This window comes from Echinops telfairi, unplaced genomic scaffold (genome assembly GCF_000313985.2).
Source record: "Echinops telfairi isolate 266 unplaced genomic scaffold, ASM31398v2 ScPeMD7_3533;HRSCAF=4204_1, whole genome shotgun sequence".
Taxonomy (NCBI): domain Eukaryota; kingdom Metazoa; phylum Chordata; class Mammalia; order Afrosoricida; family Tenrecidae; genus Echinops; species Echinops telfairi.
The window spans coordinates 4,110,130-4,116,367 of NW_022107432.1; positions in this window are offsets into that span (position 1 = coordinate 4,110,130).

The window sequence follows — 6,238 nt, forward strand, 5'->3', positions numbered from 1 at the left end:
TCCTGACTGGCTTGTCTCTTTCTTATGACCCTTCTGTAAGTGGTGTCCAATTGTCTACAAATGGGCCTTGAGTCTCCACTCTCCCCTCCCCCTCATTCACATTGATATAATTTTTTTTCTGGGTCATTGATGCTTGATAACCTAATCCCACCGACACCTCATGATCACACAGACTGGTGTGCTTCCTCCTTGTGGGCTTGTTGTTTCTCAACTAGATGACTGCTTGTTTATCTTCAAGCTTTTAAGACCCCAGACACTATATCATTTGATAGCCTGGCACCATCAGCTTTCTTCACCACATTTGCTTATTAAGCACCCATTTTGTCTTTAGCAATCGTGTAGGGAAGGTGAGCATCACAGAATGCCAGATTATTAGAACACACTGTTCTTGTGTTGTTGGAGTACTTGAGTGGAGGCCCAATGTCCATCTGCTACCTTAATACTAAACCTATAAATATATGCATATAGATCTATTTTCCCATACTTATATAGAAATATATTTACATATGTACATGTCTGTATTTAGACCTCTATAAATGTCCCTTGCCTCCTAGTTCTTTCTTCTATTTCCTTTTACTTTTCCCTTTTACTTTCTTTCTCTTTTAATATAACTATGAGTTGAACCAAGTTAAAGTACCTAACAACAACAACAGGTAGGCTTGAGGAGTGGGTCTTGGATTTTTCCTGTTTGTAAATTCCGAATAACTTGAAAAAGACCATTGCATTCTAAGAAAGTTTAATTTCTATCATAAACCATAAGGTCATTGGAGATGGAAATAAGTATTTATCAGTGGCCAGGAGATGTTTTGGCCCAGGGCTGGGCAGTGCCTTATTTTGTTGCCCATAAGATTTCTATGATTCAGAAGGGATTCACTAACACCTAATAACAACAAAAATAGATGTTTATCCAGGAATACAAAAGATGTGCAGGCATAGTGGCTGTAGAGGCAATCTGTCACATCATACATAAGGATCGCTTAGTTTAGAATATTGATTGATAACAAAATGGCACTTTTATAAATTAATTAATTGAGAAATGTGTCATAGAGTTTCACTTGTTTCATACCACGCATTACGTTGTTTTATATAAAGCTGTAAGTGTACGTTGACAATATCCCACTTAGGTGTCAGTGTTCGCCTCTTGAATTGATATTCTTCTGCTGCAGATAAGGAGAATGAGAAGCCAGGTGGTAAGGTTTGAATGCATGAGTATCAATTTGTGAGAGTCTATATGGGGGGACAAAGATTAAGCTTCCTACTACTGTAAAGAGTTATAGACTCAGAAACCCATAGAGACAGTTTTACCCTGTCCTGTAAGGTCACTACGGATCATAATAAACCCAATGGTTGTGGTATTTTTCTTTTATTTTTATGTGGGGGAGTATGATCGTAGGTATCTGACACCTCAATAAAGCTACTGGTTCTGCGTTTGGAGGATAGTTATTGCTGTTGAGTGCTTAATTAGGAGAAGTGACACCTTATTTTAGTAAACTGACGAATAAAGTTATATAATAAGACAGTGGTGGTACAGTGGTAAAACTCTTCCTAACCTTGGAGGAGAGCTAGGTTCTGAACAGTGTACTTGTTGCATAGTCTAAATTCCTCTGACAGTGGTACATTGCATTTTCCTCTGAGGCTGAACAGTATTTAGTGCAGCTACCACACAATCAGACTAGCAAGAAAGACCTTTGTACTTGCTTCTGAAAATCAGCCTGTGGATCACAGTAGTTCAATCTGAAATCAGCCGTGGCACAGGGATCAGGAATGATTCCATTCCACATGGGATTACATACGTCAGGGCTCATAGCAGCTAATAACAAAAGCATTGAGGCTCCATAGCAGCTAATAACAAAAGCATTGAGGAGGGCAATATGAAACCTCACATCAAAAATACATGGAAGAACACATAAATTAAGGAATCCAACTTGGCCTCTCAGCTGCCTTCTTAACTGATTTCTAGTTTAGTTAAGGCCATGAGACAAAGTGACTGGTTACTGTTAGTAAGAGAGGAAGGCAGGTATTTCATTCCTCACTTGATGGTTTAACCACTCTTCTGGGAGAAGCTACACATTCTCTCTGGCTCTTACTAGACAGTTTCACCAGACTTCCAGCTTTTATGCAAGGAGCAGACCTGTTTTAGATGACTCCATCATTTCTCTGTTGTCTTCAGATTAGGCGTGGCAGGGTCTTTTGTTGTTGCTGTTGTTGTTACTAATTTCTGCTTACCTCACTCTCTGTTTTGTCCCCATCCCCTTCTTTTTCTCTGCAGCAAAATCCTTGAATTAAATTTCATTGCTGAATCTCTTCACGTGATTATGTAATTATAGACGATGAAAATTCAACTAGTTATAGGATCATAGTTATTTCTATAGACTGGTTCCAAATGTATATTTTCTTGGTTAATGTATGAGTTAAAGGAATGAAAAACAAAAACATAAACCTCAAGTTGAGTTGAAAGTGTTTGATTTCAGAGTTTCAAATAGCCATACCAGACAAGAGTTAAATTTACAAATCAATAATCTGAGTAATTTAGTATATTATCCTATGAGAGTTACCAGGAATTAAAAAATATTGTCCTCTATATGACAATAATTAATCTCTAGAAGATATCACTTGCATGTTAAACATATTCAAGTCTTTAACAAGGAAGTAACAAATCTGTCACTTTAAGTGACTGTGTGCTTATCAATATTATAATCAAACTAACCAAACTAAATGCCGTCAGGTGGAAGTACACTCGTAGAGACCCTATCAGACAGTACAGAACTACTCCTGTGAGTTTTGGAAACCGTGACACGAACGGCCCAGCTTTCTCCCATGGTGCTTTTGAACTGCTGACCTTGTGCTTAGCAGCCCCACTCAGAAACACTCCGTCATTAGGCATGGAGTCGAAACTAAAGCCCATGACTGTGAACCTAAGTCATAACATGATCTTTGTGATGCCTTAGCTCACTTAACTTGTCTAGACTTTGGTATTATTAGAAGAGGACTGAGACCATTATTCTTAATTCTGATGATATGATTATAATGATTCCAGCTGCATACTATGGGAATTGACAGGTTATTTCATTATTTAAAATCCAAAGTCCAATATCTAGTACACAGCATATTTTGTTGTTAATGGTGATTTGTATAACACCAACATTCTTGCATATTTTAAAAGTGTTATATAAAATCATATAATTAGTGTTCTCTGTTGCCTAGATTTTATAAACACTGTTAAACACTATCAAGTTTTCAAATGATTTTTAGAGGAACTATTTCCATTAAATAAAATACAAATTTATGATCCCATAAATACATTTTAAAATTTGAAAAAAAAAACCCCACAGATCCCAATTACCTTTGCTCAATGGGATTTTTTTTTAAATAAAATTCAATTATGATAATTTTAGGAATAAGCCAATTTCAAAAGTGACTATAATTTAAGCAAGTCCTTTTGAACAAAACAGGTAATTAAATATGACTGGCATGTGTTTTAGCAGTCTTTAAAAGCCTATTTTATAAATTTATAATAGTATATTTTATTTCCCCAATACTCACTTTTCTGAATAGTTGTCAAAATTTAAATAGTGCCGAGCATTCACAATTGAGATTGAAATTTAAAGACTCTGGGAGTAGCTTATAATTCTCCTCTGAAACATATAGCTATAAATTAATGGCAATAAAATAATAAATAAATTACCTGTTCTTTATGATGACACATCACATTGTGGATTTTAAAGGACAGAAAATGGTGAAAGCCCAAATCCATTCAACCATAGAAATTATATGGCTCAATTAAAGAGCTGTCACAGCATTATCTTTTGAACTAAGCAACCAATTTCTTAAAACATGTATATTTATATCTAAAACTGTTAATTGTGCTGGTTTATAATTGTAAATAGATTAGATTCTTGCGGATAAGATGAAAATAAGAAATGAACCAGAAATCTTGTCTCAGGATATTTTTTAAAATGACAATGAATGATCCTTTAAGGAAATTACTGTGTGACACTGTTACCATATACCTCTGTAAAAATGTAGGTACAATCTCTTCTTTCAGAAAAGAACTTTCACCATCTCATGAAATGTATGCAATTATTTTATTCATCTATGTATAATTTTTATTCATTTTACTTGTGAAATTTGACATTGTCTCATCCTCAATTTTGAATGTACAAGAGGAAGCTACTCTGATAATAGCGCAAACCAAGTTATTATGAGTACCCAGCAGTAAGTTTTATAGTCTTCTCTAGTCTAATATTTTATATTCAGATAGATATTAGTTTTTTTTTAGCTCATATTGCAAGATACTAGACTATTCCATCCTCAAAGAAAAAGCATCATATAAACATGGGAAATGCTAAAACTTCAAAATAGGTTGAAATTACTTGGTAAGCATGTAGAACTCTTCTGTGATGCATTTTAGTATATAATGTTTTCATATATTACTTCAATAATAAGTCATAAAATATCCATGAGAGTATATTAATTTAATCACATCAAGGGGGGAGGGGCATAGCTCTATTTGTTTCATAATGTAGACAAAACATGTTGATTTTCTCATCATAGTTCAGAGATGGACCTTTTCATTATTTTTGACAACTAATATTTAAAGCTGTTTTCTAATTATTTTTTAATTTAATAAATTATGAGTATATGCAAAAAGAAGGCTCCAGGAACTGATGGGATGCCAAAGAAGGTGTTTTGGGGAACAGATACAATACTGGAAGTGCTCAATTTGTCCAGGCCAAGAAATTTGGGAAACGGCTCCCTGGACAACCAACTGAAAGAGATCCAGACCTGTGCAAGGTTCAAAGAAAGGCAAACAGACTGAACTCAAGAATTATCTAACAGCATAAATTATATCAAATGCAAGTACAATTTATACTGAAGATAATGCAAAATTAGTTTCAGCAGCATATCAGCAGGGAAGACCCAGAAATTCAAACTGGAACAGAAGAGGATGTAGAAAGAGGGATATGATCGCTTATGTCAGATAGATTTTGCTTAAAGAAGAGAATAGTAGAATTTTTATACTTCATTGATTAAATAAAAGCTTTCTACTGTGTGACTCATAAGAAACTATTGCAGAGAATGAGAGTCCCACAGCATTTAACTGTGCCCATGCAACACCTGCCCATAAACAAAAGCAGCAATTCACATGGAACAAAGGACACGAGTGGCTTACAATCAACAAATATGTGTCAGGTTTGTTTTCTTTTACCATATTCATTTAATATATATGTGGAGCAAGTAATCCAAGGAGCTGGAGTATTTGAGGAGGAAGACAGCATACAGATCATAGAAAGACTCTTGAACAAATGTAAATATACAAGTGACACAACCTTGCCTCCTAAAATTGAAGAAGCCTTGTTGCAATTACTTTTGAACATCAAAGGCTACATTCTTCAGTATTGATTACAACTGAATGTAACCAAGACAAATATCCTCACAAGGGGATCCATAAGAAACTTCTTGATAAATCACAGACCAATTTTTTTTAATCAAGAATATAATTTTACTTGTTCCCATAATCAAAGTTCATGGAATCAGGAATCAAGAAACAAGAGATATAAAGTATTAAAAAGTCAAGATGTCACCTTGAAAACTCAAATCATAATATTTCAAATTGCTTCCTATGCTGAAAAAAGAATAAAGAAAGTCAAAGAAGAATTAGTGCACTTAAATTATGCTATTAGTGAAGAATACTAAATATGTCATGGATTTCCAGAAAAATAAACAAATCTCTTTTGAAGGAAGGACAGAATACTTCTTAAATTCAAGAATAGCAAGACTTCATCTCATATACTTTGGCAGTGTCTGGAGGAAGACCTCATAAGTAGTAAAGTCATCAAAAATACAAGATCCTCAAGAAGATGTAATGACAGTGACTACAAGAGCAGCTCAGAGCAGCATCTTTGAGGAGGGCACAAGACTGAGCAGTGCTTCCTTCCATTTTACATTGGATTGCTAAGAGTCAGACGTAGTTAGAGGCACTTAACAGAAGTAAGAACAAGAGTGCACATTCAAAACCATATGCTTCACACTGTTACAAAAGTATTCACTTATCTTATCTCTTTTAGAAAATAAAGGGACTGATGGCCCCGGAGGGACATGGGAGTGTGGGAGGTAAGGGAAGGGAGGAGGGTTGGCCAACCTTGGGACAAGGGAACAACAATTGGTTCAAAACCAATGGTAGGGAAGAGATGGGAGGACTGGTAGGGAGTGACCAAGGGCAAGGCAACTGCGAGGA